This window comes from Haliotis rubra, unplaced genomic scaffold (assembly GCF_003918875.1).
Source record: "Haliotis rubra isolate DU_JTF1 unplaced genomic scaffold, ASM391887v1 Scf904, whole genome shotgun sequence".
NCBI classification, from domain to species: Eukaryota; Metazoa; Mollusca; class Gastropoda; order Lepetellida; family Haliotidae; genus Haliotis; species Haliotis rubra.
This window is the reverse complement of record NW_025767640.1, coordinates 193,798-210,736: the sequence shown is the minus strand read 5'-3', so window position 1 is coordinate 210,736 and position 16,939 is coordinate 193,798.

Here is a 16,939-nt window from a genome sequence, read left to right as displayed (position 1 = left end):
TTCAGTGATTTACATTATGTATTGGGATACGATGACTGGCTTTAATAAAGCCAACGAGCTAACACTCCTCCCCGTCTCATTATATCTTTATACAGTCAACATTATCCTCAATAATCATGATTGTACAACAAGTATATAATCAGCACCAACTCATACCCCTCATTATTATCATGCAATCGATACAAACATTATCACGAACACATATCACAATATTATACAATAACTAGCATATCATAAACCATGATCATACAGTAACATTCAGTCATTATCCATGGGAAGAGGAACAGATAATGCAATCACAATGTTGGGTTCATGCACGGCATTAGGGTGGCGTTTATTGATCATATTTCCAGTAATGAGTAATATTGAAAGTTCTATCGCAATTGAAGACTAGTTTCTGTTTTGTCTTGAGCCTGATCAAATACATTGGCAGGGTGATTTTTTTAAACTGGCTGTTTCATGTCAATTTGCTTAATTAAATACAGTGAAGATGTTGGTTTTGAGATAACAATCAAAACTTTTCATTGGTTAACTTTATTTTCCCACTGCTTGGGTATATTGTAGTCTTACAAAAGCAGTGAATGTTCTGATGATTCGCTTGATATTCTGGTAGTTACTGCCGAGTATCTCATAACATTGCATCGTTTTGTTTTGAATGGGTTCATATTGAATCAGCCTTTCATGACTGTGGAAATATCATGTTAGATATTTCCACTACGTGGACTTTCCAGATAGCTGATCAGATTGTGTTCATTGTTTGGATTACCAATTTGGGGTTTTGATCTAGATATAACAGATGTTATATAAAGATGTTCCTTGAATTTTGATGGCTCACAAAAGAACTAGTTTCATTTCCGCCAAAAAGATTGTTTTAAGGGAAATTCCATTCTAGTTAACGTGGTGAACATAATATTACCCTTATAGATTCAGGGCAGTCTGCCAGGAATTAACACAAGTGGTCTTTCTAAGTAACATCCTTGTTTTGATTTTTATGATAGGTTTGCTTGTTTCTTCAGTTAGATATCGCCAGTCATTCGAATGCATTTGTTACAGGATGGACACATGCTTATTTTCCGAATCCATGGTTCTATCACTACTTAACAGTTATTCGTAAACACATGCACGCGTATGATACACTGCAAGTAGTTCAATGGACTTTATAGAGCTTTCATACCACCGAGGGAAAGGTGTTGTCAATACTATTTCCATGTCAGTACTACATGCCAATAATTTCCACGAACTATTGCGGACTTCAAAATCACGGAGAGGTGCTAGGGACCCTTGTGAGCACAAGGATGTGACATAGCAAAAGACATGTTAGAGAATGTCAGTGACTTCAGAGAACTCTGTGTCCACATGGTGACTCTTTGATACTCCAGTACTCAGTCTTTCATCAAAAACTTTCAATTCTGAGTCTTGGAGTAATCAATATGCATGTTCTTGTACTTGCTGTTAGATTTTAATGATGCATGCTGAACCCATGTCAATATCATTTAACTGTCTTTCTTTGTTCTCTTCACTCTTGTTTGATCTAAAGGTCATCGCCTGGAGGATGTCATACGTAAGTAATGACTTGACGTCTACTGTGGCATGTGATGTGGTACCTCTAATTCTGTCACAGATTCTCACTGGGCGCAACGGAGTTTCCTGCAGTGACCTGAAATGAGGCTGAGAGGGGTGTTAGCAATGCTTGTTTGGAGTTCTATCTGAAAATGACTATTTATCTGTTTATGGCAACCAGATTGTAGTCAGAAGAAATCATTTTAGTTGTCACCACAATCATGTTCATAATATTTTTTTCAATTTACGTTCTCTTCATCACCACTTTTTCGTCATGGTAATATTCATCTATGTTATCATTCACAATTTTCTTTACTGAAATTGTCAACATCACAAACGACGATGTTTTCATTTTTATCCCTCTTTCTTACTGGTAAATTGGTGAACATTTTCACATTCGCAGTAGTAACTTTCATCAACACTATTCTAGTCTCCATTCGCTTCACATTTATTTTTCTTTAAATGGGCGGTGGGGTAGCCTAGTGGTTAAGCGTTGGCTCGTCACGCCGAAGACCCTGGTTCGAATCCCCACATGGGCACAATGTGTGAAGCCCATTTCTGGTGTCCCCCGCCGTGATGTTGCTGGAATATTGCTAAAAGCGGCGTAAAACCAAACTCAGTCAGTCAGTCAACATCACAAATATATTCCTATTCAACTTCACCAAGACTTGCATTGTCACAAAAACGTTCCTGACACCATTCTCGCCACAATGTTCGTCAAGATTTGTCGTTTGTCAACATGTTTTCATTGAACTGTCATATTAATGTGATAATGCCTTAGTCATCTAAATATTTTTTTCTTTATTTTTTGCATTCATCTTCACTGGGGACTGTGTTGTTTAATCCAAACATTGGCACGAAGAGTGAAGATTCTTGTAAATTTTCTGAATATTGTTAAACCATCTTCAAACCACACTCACTTATGAATTAAGAAATAATCATAAGCATGAGCAAAATCTTTTATAGTTACTGCCTAACTTGTACTGACACGAGCAGTTGCAACCACAACATGGGCAAGCATGACGACGCCTCATCGACCTCCAGTTCATTATGCTTCACAGACAAGCTCTTCTACAGTCCCTATAATATCCTCTGAAATATTCCAAGGCAGTGTAATTAGGCCCTATTCTGTTCTTGCTGGAGGAAATTAACAATAGCATAGTTCTCATTTCTTCTCCTCGGCTGGCCAGTGTTATCGATGTTATTAAGGACCCGGCAATGGAACCCCTCGTTTGGGATATGCAGTGGACTAGGAAATGTCCATAACGTGGAATCTACATGTCGATAATAGATGTCGGAGATCAGGTCTATTACCAGCCTTCATAACCATAGATCAGGAACTGTAGAGTGGAAGGGCTGTCTCGTTAATGTACACTATTGTGATTGTAGTTAAGGAGTTATGATAAGAAAACAAATTAATGTTGACCTTTGATATCATCATCCGAACAGTGCACCGACAAGCACGTGAAAGGTCAAGGTGAAGGTCAACGAGATGGATAATGAATCGGAATACATCTCGCACCACTTATGTGTTCATATTGCAGTGTTATTGCGACGGGAGAGAATTAAAAAGAGAAACATACGTTCACCCAAAGGAATGGAACGAGCATGGCTATATTCATTACATCTCTGTGGTTAACATTGGATGTATCCTGTATCACTTGTCTCGATCATGTCCATAAACATTCAAGAATACTTGTGTCCTATCTATGCAAACCTGAGACGGAAATCATGCAGGCATGACTGTGTTTAGGTATCTTGGGTTAAAAGAAATGGTTAGATGTATATGTTTGTTGTTACAACCACAATCAGCAATGTTCCAGATATTATCTGATCTGTCCTTGATATCACCATGTCAAACGACTGATTCATATTATGAGCTATTTCCATCGTGGTCCGGTGTGACCTATCGATGGAATTTGTGAACCTTCGGGCATAAAGTAGAAACGAGGATGACAATCCGTCCATTGAGATCCATTTTCTGGGATCCCATGGTTATACCACTATAATGAAGAAAAATGAGTTTTAAAACTGTGCAATATTATATTCACTAAACGTGTGAGTGTTGGTTGAAGAGTCTCTACTTGAGACAGGTAATCCATGTATTCAAGTACTGATCTTGACGCAGTTCTCACACACAATATGAAATATTCAGTATATGTCCTGAAAGTAATTACCAAACTGTCGTGTGCTTATATATTAATGTCTGAAGCGTCCATCCTGCAGGAGGTTGAGCGAGCTGCATCCAGCACTCAAGACAAACCATCATCCTTGTCAGTGAAGCATAAACACTGTCAGTGTAAAAATCAGCGATTACGTGAAGGACAAACAGTTCAGATGTAGAATGTGTTTTGAATAATAGATACATGTAATGACAACAAAGACCAGCAGAATCTTGATACAATTAAAGAACCCGAAATCCGACATTCGTTATTCCAGAATTCGAGATGATGAATATTTAAACATGTGCTTATATACAAGAGATCATTATTCTTAAGACAAACGACATGTGTTTTCCATGGCCCAGAATGCACGTGTTAATAATGGAGATGTTTGGCTTCCATTACAATTGTTTAACATTAGCAACAGCTAGCGACAGCAACCGGAGTAGTTGTCCTAGTTGCAAAATCACTAGTAGCGGTAGTTTTTAGGACAAGCATGGGTTGCTGAAGACCAATTCTAACCCGGATGTTTACGGGTAGGTAGTGGTAGTGGTGGTAGTAGTAGTAATTGGAGACGTAGTAGTCGTTGTCGTAGTCGTAATAGTAGTACTTATACTTATAACAGGGATCTAGATAATTGTTCAACATCAGGTGTACGTTTCAATATAAGAGTGCTGGAAAACCGTAAGAGTACATTTAGAGTACTGAATGAAAATTAATGGAGTATCAGTAATCTTGTGTTTCGTTTCATATATGCACCACAACATTGCTACTCTTGTGTAAACGGGTCAAGGAACAATAAAACAATACTTTTTTCCAATAAATACGACTGTAAATGATTCTAGGACCGTACGCCATTGCTGTGGTGCGTATCTGCTACGTTTTCGAAAATATTTCATACCGTATCGTACATATTTTCTATCCGTACATACGCCGATACGGCCCTTATCTGGAGCCCTGACTTATAGTTTGAGTAGAATTAGTCTCAGTAGTAGTAGCTTTAGTAGTAGTAGTAGAAGTTAGTAGTGATAGTAGTAGTAGTAGTAGTAGTAGTAGTAGTAGTAGTAGTAGTAGTAGTAGTATCAGTATCCAGTACTATGTGTGACGCTCATTTCATTCACACCATTGACATACACTCCTGTACACTACTTTACACATTCATCTATTCACATATGGTATGAATTCATCACACAGTTTAATAATGCATATTCCCAGACACATTAAGAAAAATTGGGAAACAATTGAATGATTAGCGGGTTGCACAATCTGAGTATGTTCATTGTCTCAAACTTTATGATGATTCCTTAGCCCAAATAGTGTTGGTGGTTGGTGCTGTATGAGAAGTCAAAGTCGTATAGTAACTACACATTAACTGCATATTTGTAATTTAAGTGTTTGCAGGAGAGTATAGAACAGTTTAGCAGTTTTGGAAGCTTCTTCCAACATGAAATTGCGGCATTGTTATCTAACTCACACACTCATGCACGTACGCACGTACGCACGCACGCACCCATGCACATATCCACAAACTCACTGTCGTTCACATATTCACACACAAATACACAAAACTGTCCCTCTCCTTCACTGTTCATGATATCAGTACTGGGATCGGCTTATTAGTTACACATTTTGGTCATGAAGTTAATATTATCTGCTAAGAGGGGTGTTGTACAACAAGCACTATCGTAGCGGTGCTTTCTAGTTTTAAGTAAATGATACTAATGTTTTCATTCCATATCAAATTATGACCTCTTTGTAAATGGGTTTTCAGAACGTTGGTTTTTCAATAAAAAATTAAGCCAAACCATGGCACCGATTTCAGTTGATCATATATTGATCATGCATGAGGTAGCTGGGAACCTGCTCCACAGTATATAATGCCATCACGGTACTTCACAGCCCTGCGTTTCTGCTGGATCAATACATAATGTGTCTCTGCCGGTTAGTATATACAATACTACCCCCTGGTGTGATACATTCACCCTTAAACATCTCTCAGGTGATTTCCGTTATCTCCCAAGCTCCATGGCAGGGTGTAAACTCCCGAGAACTAGATATTAAAGTCTGGAGAAACCTCGTTTCGACCGAGATTTGGTATTCCAGCTAATCTCATTGCCTATTCCCCAAGGGGTTGTTAATGGTGTATAACTATCCTTTCAAGAGATTCAACACTCCAAACGACCGCATAATTAATAATTATTTTGATGTGGTGTGGTTGAAGGAGAATGATCTATACGCTTCGCTGAACCAGTTGATATTATACCAATCGAGTATTATCAATTATATTCAGCTCCAGTTTGAGTTCGACTCCTGGGAAATTGATGATAGTGTCTGTTCTGAGATGTCGTCGTCGTTTCATCGTCGTCAGCTTGCGGAAAACGTATGAGAATTGCATTTATTATGGAATATTAAATATCAATTCGTGAAGGGTCAAGACTTGCTTGAAAGGTGACCGTGTGGGAATAATGAGTTTCAGTCCCACTATGTTTACTATCAAGAGCTTGAGATTTGTTATTTAACGCTTAAGTCAGCAATGTTCCTGTTTTCTGACGGCGGTCTGTAGATAAACCAGAAATTCCTGTGATTTACATCTCGAGCCTAGCCTCCACATCCCATTATCTCTGTTTGCAATCAGCATTATCACATATAGTCACGATCTTACAATAGATATATAATCATAATTACTAAACGTATCTCTAAATGTTTTCATGCAATCGATAATCATTCTCTCACAATCGGCATGCATAGATGGTCAGGCACCCGTGAAGAGCCACCTCCTCGTGGTGGGTGCTGGGTAACGCTAAGCGCTCTTCAATCCCCCGTGTGGACCCGGGGGTATATTTGGTCCACCAACCTGTTTGCCGTGGGTTTCGCCTCTGTGTCGGTGGAGGACGGGAGTCTGGTGGTTGAGGGCACTGGGAGCCTGGAACCGTGTTCCTTTTGCCCAACACACCACTTCGGCCCTTACTTCACCTAGACGGGTGGTAGAACTGGCCCGGTTCTATCAATCGGCTGGTCACGCCATGCCCTGTGCATGGACAACACTCCTCAGCAATTATTGTACATTTTTGTACATTTTTGACAACGAATGTTATTCTTTGAAATTATTATACTATATATGTTTGCCTAGAGTCCTATGCCAGAAGGCGGTGACTCATGGGCCAATCTAGTGATGTTGACCTCCGAATGATGTATGTCTCATATTCCTTGTCTGGCAGTGAATTGGTAGACAAATACAGCTATTCGTGTCATATTCGCTGGAGTATACCATCCCTGTATCCCTGGTGTCAGCATCTTGGATATCCGGTGCTACTGGACACCGTCCTTGTTGACGCTCCATGGTGGGTGGGGAGCAGGGATGGCGAACCACATTTTTTCATTATGTCTCAAATACACTCTGGTTCAAAAAGACGACACCTGGATGCAAGTTCGTCTGATGATGATCATGACATAAATGCAGATTCCTGGGCTCGATTAATTGTCATTGAGGCTTTAGATCACAATCCAATTAAACTCAATCCTTTTGCGATTTCAAAGGCTGTCAATGGATATTGTGGCGAAGTGAAAAATATTACTCGCCTCCGTTCTTGCTCTTTGCTTTTTGAATGTTTGCGAAAACAGCAGTCTTTGAACCTTTTATCTATCAAACAATTTGCCAATGTTTAGGTTTCTGTTCCAGCTCATAAAACATTAAACTCATATAAAGGAATTGTACGAGATCGTGCTCGATGTTTATCTGACATGAGTGAACATGACATCGTCGCTGAAATGAAGAATCAAGGAGTGACTGATGTGAAACGTTTCACTAAAAAGCATAACGACAATATTATCATGACGAACACTTATCTGTTTACGTTTTCCCCTCCCAAATCTGCCAACAAATATTAAAGCCGGTTATTTTAATATCGGAGTTGAGGTTTACGTTCCAAACCCTCTCCGATGTTACAGGTGTCAAAAGTTTGGCCACGGAGCTAAGACTGACTGACTGACTGAGTTTGGTTTTACGCCGCTTTTAGCAATATTCCAGCAACATCACGGCGGGGGACACCAGAAATGGGCTTCACACATTGTGCCCATGTGGGGATTCGAACCCGGGTCTTCCACGTGACGAGCCAACGCTTTAACCACTAGGCTACCCCACCGCCCCACGGAGCTAAGAACTTCAATCGCGACACTGTGTGCTCCCGTTGCAGTGGTACTCATGATAGTTCCAAATGCACTACTGAAACTTTAAAGTGTCCATACTACAACGGAAAACATCTGAGCTCCTCCAAATCGTGTCCGGCTTTCGAACATGAATCCAAAATTCTCCAACTTAAGTGCAAAAAACAACATTTCGTATCATGAGGCTAAAAAGTTATTGATGTCACAATCATCCGCGTCTTCTTTGTCAGCTAAAACTTTTACAGCCGTTGTATCAACTCAACAATCTACTCCAGCTCCGGTGAAAGTATCTGTAGCTTCCCAAACGACACTATCATGGGTCGAACAACAAGTTACGCTGGACACAGTTACTCCCAAATCCTCAAATTGACGCTAAAACTTCAACATCAACATCTCAAACTGATGTTATGCCCTTACAGCCTTTACCAGAAAATACATCTGTGACTAACACCAATAGCAATTCAGTTCAGGGCGCAGCCCATTTATCCGGAAAAGGAAAGAAAAAAATGGGAAGAAAAGCCAGGTCCCTCCAGCAATTTGAGGTACCTTCTTCACTTCCAAATACTGTTGAGGTTCATAATTCATTTGAACCTCTTGACATGGAGGTCAGTCCTTCGCAGTTTGTGAAGGATATTAGACCTCAATCCCGATCTCTAATTGAGCCCCCATCAATGGCTCACATAATATCATTCAGTGGAATTGCAGAGGATTACGGAATAATTTTAATCATTTACAATTACTGATACAGGATTTTCAACCTTCAGCTTTCTGTTTACAGGAGACATATTTAACAAATACTGAAAAACTTGACTTAAGACAGTACAGTTCTACAATATCTTCTCACCTCCGGGTGTTAGAGCAACAGGAGGTTCTTCGATTCTGGTGAAACAAGGTGTTATTCATAGCCCTGTTTGTCTGAATACCCCCCTCCAAGCTGTTGCTGTCCGTATAACTTTGGACATTGTTTTTACATTGTGTTCAATCTATGTTCCTCCATCTTCATCTCTTCAGCATGTTGATCTACAAGCCATGTATCATCATGGGTGATTTGAATGGGCACAACCCTCTTTGGGGAGGTGCACATACTAAAAATAAGGGAAATGTACTGAAAGATTTTCTTTCCAACAATGACATATGTGTCTTTAATGATACTTCCAACACGTATTTACATCCTGGTACAGGTACTTAATTAAATTAATTCGCGCACGCCGATATCAAAGGTATGGACTTTGATCCAGAAAATCAAAGGTAAGGGCTCTAAATCTAGCATTCACCATCTTAAAGATGGGAATCAATTAGTAACCAATAAATCAGATATTGCAAATACATTAGGCGAGACGTTGGCCAACCATTCTTCTTGATCTAATTATGTACCGGAATTCCAAAAATATCAAAAACAGCAAGAAAAGAAACATATTCATTTTGATTCAGATAATGGGGAAGATTACAATGAAACCTTTTTGATACGTGAGCTTCATACTGCTCTTGACCAGGCTCACGATACTGCTTCAGGAGCTAATGGTATACATTATCAACCCCTGAAGCTCTTACCTGAATCATGTTTAGAGACGCTCTTACATATTTGTGATGATATTTGGACAACTGGACAGTTTCCCTCGTCGTGGCGTGATGCTATTATTGTTCCCATACCTAAGCCTGGACGTGATCATACTGATCCCTCCAATTATAGACCAATTTCACTGACTAGCTGCGTTTGTAAAACCATGGAACGCATGATAAATAATCGACTTGTTTGGTACTTGGAAACCATTAACTTAATAACAGATGTACAATGTGGTTTCCGCAAAAACAGAAGTACAGTCGATCATTTTCTGCGTTAAGAATCTTTTGTCGAAAATGCTATAATTAACAGACAACATGCAGTGTCGATCTTTTTCGATTTAGAATAAAAGCGTACTACATGACATGGAAACATGGAATTTTAAAAGATTTACATGACTTTGGATTACGAGGCCGTTTGCCTCAATTTATATCCAACTTTTTAAATGACAGGCAATTTCAAGTCCGAGTGGGTTCTACCCTGTCTGATCATTACAATCAGGATCAGTGTCCCGCAAGGCAGTATTTTGTCTGTCACATTGTTTAGTATCAAGGTCAACAGTTTATCAAAGGTTTTAAATGATTCAATCGATGGATCACTCTTTGTGGATGATTTTAATATTTCTTGCCGTAGTAAAAATATGCATACTTTTGAACGGCAACTGCAGTTGTGGTTAAACAAAATAGATTAATGGTGTCTTGAAAACGGCTTTAAATTTTCTAAATCCAAAACTAATTGTATACATTTATGCCGTAAAAATAAACCGCATAAATACCCGGAACTATTTCTAAATGGCGCACCCATCAAAGTTTTAAAGGAGGCCAAGTTCTTGGGTCTAACTGTTGACTCCCACCTAACGTTTCTGCCGCATATTAAATCCCTTAAAGCTAAATGCCTGAAGGCGCTTGACTTGCTGAAAGTCGTTTCCAATTCTAAGTGGGGAGGGGACCAACCTACCCTCCTACACTTATACAGATCACTCATTCGATCATTTATGGTGGAGCCTGTAAAAGTAATCTTAAACTTCTTGATTCTATTCATCACCATGGTTTAAGACTTTGTCTTGGATCTTTCAGAACTTCTCCTATTGACAGTATTTACGTTGAAGCTGACAAGCCTTCTCTTAGCCAACGCCGTATAAAATTATCTTTACAATATATCACTAAACTATATTCTAGTCAGTCTAACCCTGCCTATAACTGTGTCTTTAAAGCCCTCTATGAGGATCTGTACAACAACAAGTCTTCTCTTGTTCCGCCTCTTGGGCTCCGAATTAAACCATTCATTTCAGCTGCCGGCCTTGAGCTGGAAAATATATCTCCTTCCCGTCTTCTTTCTTATCCTCCTTGGAAATTAGTGAGACCACACATTGACCTAACATTAACCACATTTAAAAATCCGAAACTAATGAATTACAGTATAAACAGGAATTAAGTCAATTAAGAAATAAATATAATACATACAAATCCTTATTTACAGATAGGTCCAAGGATGGTGGCGCAGCAGCAGCTTGTGCCACTGTCATTGGTTCTAAAACAATATCTTCTCGATTACCAGATCACAGCTCAATTTTCATGGCAGAAGCAAACGCCATATTAACAGCCTTAAAATATATTCAAAGAATAACAATATATAATCTATTCAGATTCTCTTTCGTGCCTTCAGGCTATTAAAAATCTTTCGTGCAAACATCCACGTTTAATTGAAATTATTGAATTATATAATGATCGACATCGTCTTTTGTTGGTTACCCAGCCATGTTGGCATTTCTGGGAACACAATGGCTGATCTTGCTGCCAAGGCAGCACTCAACAAATCTGTGACACCACTTCTTATTCCATACTCTGATTATAAAGCTGTCATCAGATCTTATATTCGTGATCTAATGCAGAAGAAGTGTGACACCCAAGTAGGTATAAATAAATTACATGCAATAAAACCCTATATTGGTTACACCTACTTGGGTTGTCAGTCCAGATTTGAAGAGGTCATTATTCGATGATGTCGTATTTCTATACACATGAATATTTGCTTAAAGGTGAGGATCCTCCGTTTTGCATCCTTTGTGATGAAAGAATCACGGTCAAGCATGTCTTGCTTGACTGCATTGAATATTCCATCACAAGGGATAATTATTTCAAATCACGAACTATGAGGGATCTTCTTAATAATGGCAATTCTCTTTTAATTATTGCATTTTTAAAAGAATAAGATTTGTTAACTGATTTGTTAACTGCGATTGTTAGTGGCTGTATCCTCGAAGGGGGTTAAAGAAAGTATCGTAAAATTATTGTCCTCCTGAGAGGATACGTAAGTCCCAAAACTTTCAAAGTTAAATTTAAGCTTACCTGATTTTTAAACGTAGTATATTTGTTCATTTAAAATTCGGCTAAACGTTTCCTACAATCGCCAGCGGCTGAAGGGATGGTGTAAATCCAATTAGGGTCCATGCAGGTAGCAAAAGCACTGTAAGTCCCCATGGACCCTAGTATGGTGATCTCCCTTCAAGAAGTAGATTCTCGTACAAGCATGATCATACAGTAACATTCAATCATTATCTTTGGCAATAGAAGCAGCTAGCGTATAACCCACTCAAGTTACCAGTCATAACATTAAGTCCACAAACAACATTAAGGCAGCGTGGATGGCAACAGCTTGATCATATTTCCAATAATGGGTAATATCAAAACCGCCATGGCATTTGAAGACAGGTTTCTCTCGTGTTTTGAGAATGATTGCTATCTGCAAATAACCCAACATGATGATAATGGCTGTTTGCTTAGATATGTACAGTGATGAACATGTTCTGAAAATAATAATCAAGTATCTTTCGGGGGTTGATATGATTTTGCAGATATGGATATCATTGCTTGGGTCTATTGTTGTCAAACAAAAAGCAGTGAATGTTCTCCTGATTTGCTTGATAGTATATGATCGTTATTTGTACGTAACTGATACTGCTCTGAACCGCTCTTAGTAGAATGTCGAGATGGTTCCTCTGCCAGTGTTTTCTTCTGTTTAGCTATAGCAGAACTTAGAATGTCGAGATGGTTCCTCTGCCAGTGTTTTCTTCTGTTTAGCTATAGCAGAACTTATAACGCATAACAGATTGTTTTTAGTTCAAAATCGGTTTAATGACAATAATGGGTTTCATCCACTGATAATGTATTCCCTCCTTTCAAATAAGAATGTTTTCATGTCTCAAAGCTCAAGATGAACTGATGGACCTGTATCTTAAACATAATGGACGGATCTATGTGGATTTGCAGGTGCTTTCAAGGAAAGTCCCATTCTGATGGTTACCATGTCAGTGCTTGACAGCTTTGGGTAGATTCAGAACAAATCTCAAACGTTTTCCTTGGCTTTTTGCAGTCTCGCAAAAGAACAAAATCTGTTTTTCCCATCCTGTAGCCAACCACCTCACATGTCGAGCTGAAGGGAATATTGTATTTCTTTATCCACAGGGCAGTTCAATTGACATTTAACATGGTCACTATTGATGCACACTCATGTCTGACTTCAAGGGTTCAAGAAAAACTGGCAAAAGTGAACACATTTGATCTATGGATATATACTAGGCAGCAAAAGAAACGTCAGTTTGTAATTTTCCTTCGCAGAAACGGATAACTGTAAACTCATTTGACAACATCTCCAACTTTACCAGAACAAAGACATGCCTAACCAAACTCAGAATGGAACCCAGGAAATGGTCTCAAAAACGCAACCTGGACCCGATTTCTCGAAACAAACTTAAGTTTTTACTCAAATTTCAAACTGAGTTTGACAATTTGAAACAGCTGAATTTTTAACACGACTGCATTTATAAATACAAAATTCCCAAACAACTTAAGTACTCTATCCACCAAACTCAAATTGTCTACTTAGTTTGAGTTTAATATTGATTTCAGTTTATTCTGGGAAATGCATTTTTCTGTGTTTTCAAATTTGAGTCAAAATTGAGTCAAAAAACTCTGACTTAAGTTTGTTTCGAGAAATCGGGGCCTGATCTCGGAGATGGTACGGTGTTCTCCATGTTTTTCGTGCAACTCATGCTGCACTTGCTGTTCACAAGGACCAGCCCTATAACATGCACCCCAAAACCTGGTTGAAACATTCACATTACAACGTCAGATGGATGCCCCTTCTCACGACAGCTCAGAGGAACCAGGCGCTAGGAAGACTTGAAGCTGGCCACACTGCACAATCCGTTGCAAATCACTTCCAGGTCAACGTTCGGACCATCTACAGGCTGCAGCAACGTTTCCGGGCCACCAACACCACAAATGATCGCCCCCGTACTGGCAGACCAAGGGTGACCACAAGACTACAAGACCGCCATGTTGTGCGACAGCATGTATAGAATCCCTTCATGCAGACATCCGAAACAGCACGCCAGACAGTGGGAACACACGGAAGACCAATCAGTACTGATACAGAACGCCAACTTCTTAACAGCGGGAACCTCCATTGCCGTAGACCTTACCGTGGACCTATCCTCACCCCTCGTCATCGGCGTGAACGTCTACAGTTTGCCCTACAACACCAAAACTGGCGATACAGTCACTGGAGAACAGTTCTGTTCACAGATGAGAGTCGGTACTGCGTATCAACTGCAGATGGCAGAACAAGAATATGGCGACGACGTTACTCAGACCAATGTGTTGTGGAAAGAGACTAATGGGGCGGTGCAAGCATCATGGTATGGGGTGGAATAGGCCAGAACCAGAGAGTGGGTCCTGTGGTGTTCCAGACCCTTGGTCCAGGGAAAGGAGGCGGCATCACAGCGGTGCGCTACATCGACCAAGCTCTCAGACCCCACGTCATACCACATTTCTCACGTCACCGGAACAACATTTTCCAGTATGATAACGCCCGGGCTCATACTGCCAGAGCTACACGGGACTTCCTACAGCAGAACGATGTCAACATTATGCAGTGGTCAGCCCTTAGTCCTGATTTAAACCCAGTTGAACATCTTTGGGGTGAAATTCAGGGCCGAACACTGCTGATCTATTGCGCCAGGCCTTTCTCAGAGTGTGGTTCAAGGTGCCAATGGCCTTCATCAATCGATTGGTGCACTCCATGCATAGACGCTGTGCTGCAGTTATTGCTGCTCGTGGTGGTCACACTAGATACTGAAGTCAAGAGTCTGAATGGACTGCAAACGTTCACGTAATGTCAAGATATTGTACACAGAAAATGGTTTTGATCCGCTTATTATGTCCATTTCTGTAATAATTTGATTACAGTGCCTATCTAATTTTGAATTCGTACTGACGTTTTATTTGCTGCTGAGTATATATGTGAAATTTGGAAATCCCTATTTTGACTTTAAGAGTATGTTTGCGTGTTTCTTCAGGTAGGAAATGACTCTCCTTTCGATGCGTTTGTGACGAGAGCCACCTTTGTGATCGGAAAACACACATTTTCGCGGACTGACTGACTGACTGACTGAGTTTGGTTTTACGCCGCTTTTAGCAATATTCCAGCAACATCACGGCGGGGAACACCAGAAATGGGCTTCAAACATTGTACCCATGTGGGGATTCGAACCCGGGTCTTCGGCGTGACGAGCCAACGCTTTAACCACTAGGCTACCCCCACCGCCCCACATTTTCGCGGAACATGTGGTATCATCACTACTTGATAATTGTTCGTAAACACATGCATGCTAACGATATTGTGCAAGTAGTTAAGTGGACTCCCAATTGAGCTTTCCTGTGATGATGGAGAGGGTTTTGTCAGTCATATGTCCATACCAGTACTCATAATATTTCCAATTCTGAAATCACCGAGAGATTCAGTTTTAGTGAGTATGTATAGTTCCACTCCTTCAATTTGAAATGGTGGAAGTTGACGATTCTTGTCAGAAACACCATGTGACATACCAAAAGACATGTTAAGAATTGTCCATGACTTCAGAGAGTTCTGTGTCCACGTGGTAGCTCTTTGATACTCCAGGACTGACAGCCTTTCACATCAAACGTTTTGCGGCCCGAGTCTTTGAGTAATCAGTTCGCATGTTCTTGTACTTGCTGTGAGATTTTAATGAGGCATGTGGAAAATGGATCGATATCATTTACCTGTCTTACTTTGTCCTCGTCACTCGTGTTTGATCAAAAGTTCATCGCTCGAGGATGCTATTGCTAAATAATGCCTTTGCGTCTAGTACAACATTTGATGTGTTACCTCTAATTCGTCATGGAGACGACCCTTTTGATCCTCACTGTGCTGGCTGGAGTTACCTACATGGAGCGCAATTGAGGCTGATGGAGGTGGTATTGGTGCTGTTGGGTGTTTGATCTTTCGTCTGTGTAGTGATGACTTTTCTGCATGTGGAATCTTATCTATTTTCAGATTGTGCTCAGAATAACAGACACGACCAAACCTTTCCCCTATCCATACGAAATCGATTGTGTAATTCTAACTATATCATGAGTACATGCTTGTTTGACGTCACATTCAGAAGTATCCGAGCTGCATGGCGCGGTCTGTAAACAATCGAGCCTGGACAAAATGTCGTTTTAGTTGTCACCACAATCATGTTCATGGTGTATGTTGTTGTTGTTTATTTTCATCTTGAACATTCTTTTCATATAGACCTTTATTTTATGACCACTCTTTCTTCATGACAATCTTGAACAATGTTTTTCTTGTGGTAAAACTGACCAACATTTTCACCGCTCTTTCTTTCTGGTAATATCCTTCAATAACATTATTGGTTCCATTCACTTAACTTTCATTTTCAACATAACATATATCTTGGTATTCATCTTCAGCAACATTTTTATCATCACAAAAATCTTCAGATTTCGCTGCTATTCTAATTTTGTTCTTAGATTTTCATTATCTCTACATTAAACATTTTATATGTAGGAAAAAGTCTAAATCTGTATATTAGTTTCGCAGGTGATGCTAGTTCGAGGTCAAAGAAGTCAACATTGTATTCACGTGTGTAACTAATGTACAGGGATACTCGACACCAAATTAAGGCATGTTCTGTAGGAAGTAGAAAACGAGAAACCTTTTGGGGGGATGGTCAAAATTCATCGGACACTGAACTTAGCTAGTCAAGAAATTGAAAACAAATTGGCCCCCATCGATTTCTATACCAGCCGTTGTGGTGGTGTTGCCTAAAGGTTATAGCGTCCACTTGTCACGCCGAAGGCCTGGGTTGGATTCCCCACACAGGCACAATGTGTGAAGCCCTTTTCTGGTGTACCCCGCCGTGATGTTGCTGGACGATTGCTGAAAGCAGCGTAAAACCATACCCACTCGCTCTTTACCAACCATTTTCATCGAGCGACCACTGCACCTATCAAGTGTATGCTTTTTTTCGATGCCGTACTTGATGAACAGGTGATCTGAAAAGCGATTGTGACACAAATCATCAGCTATCCGTTGCTATAAGGTACATCTTTTATATTGACATCTTAAATGATATTTAACTACCATTGTTTGAAGTAGTCCTGTCGTTTGTGTTAAAGACTGA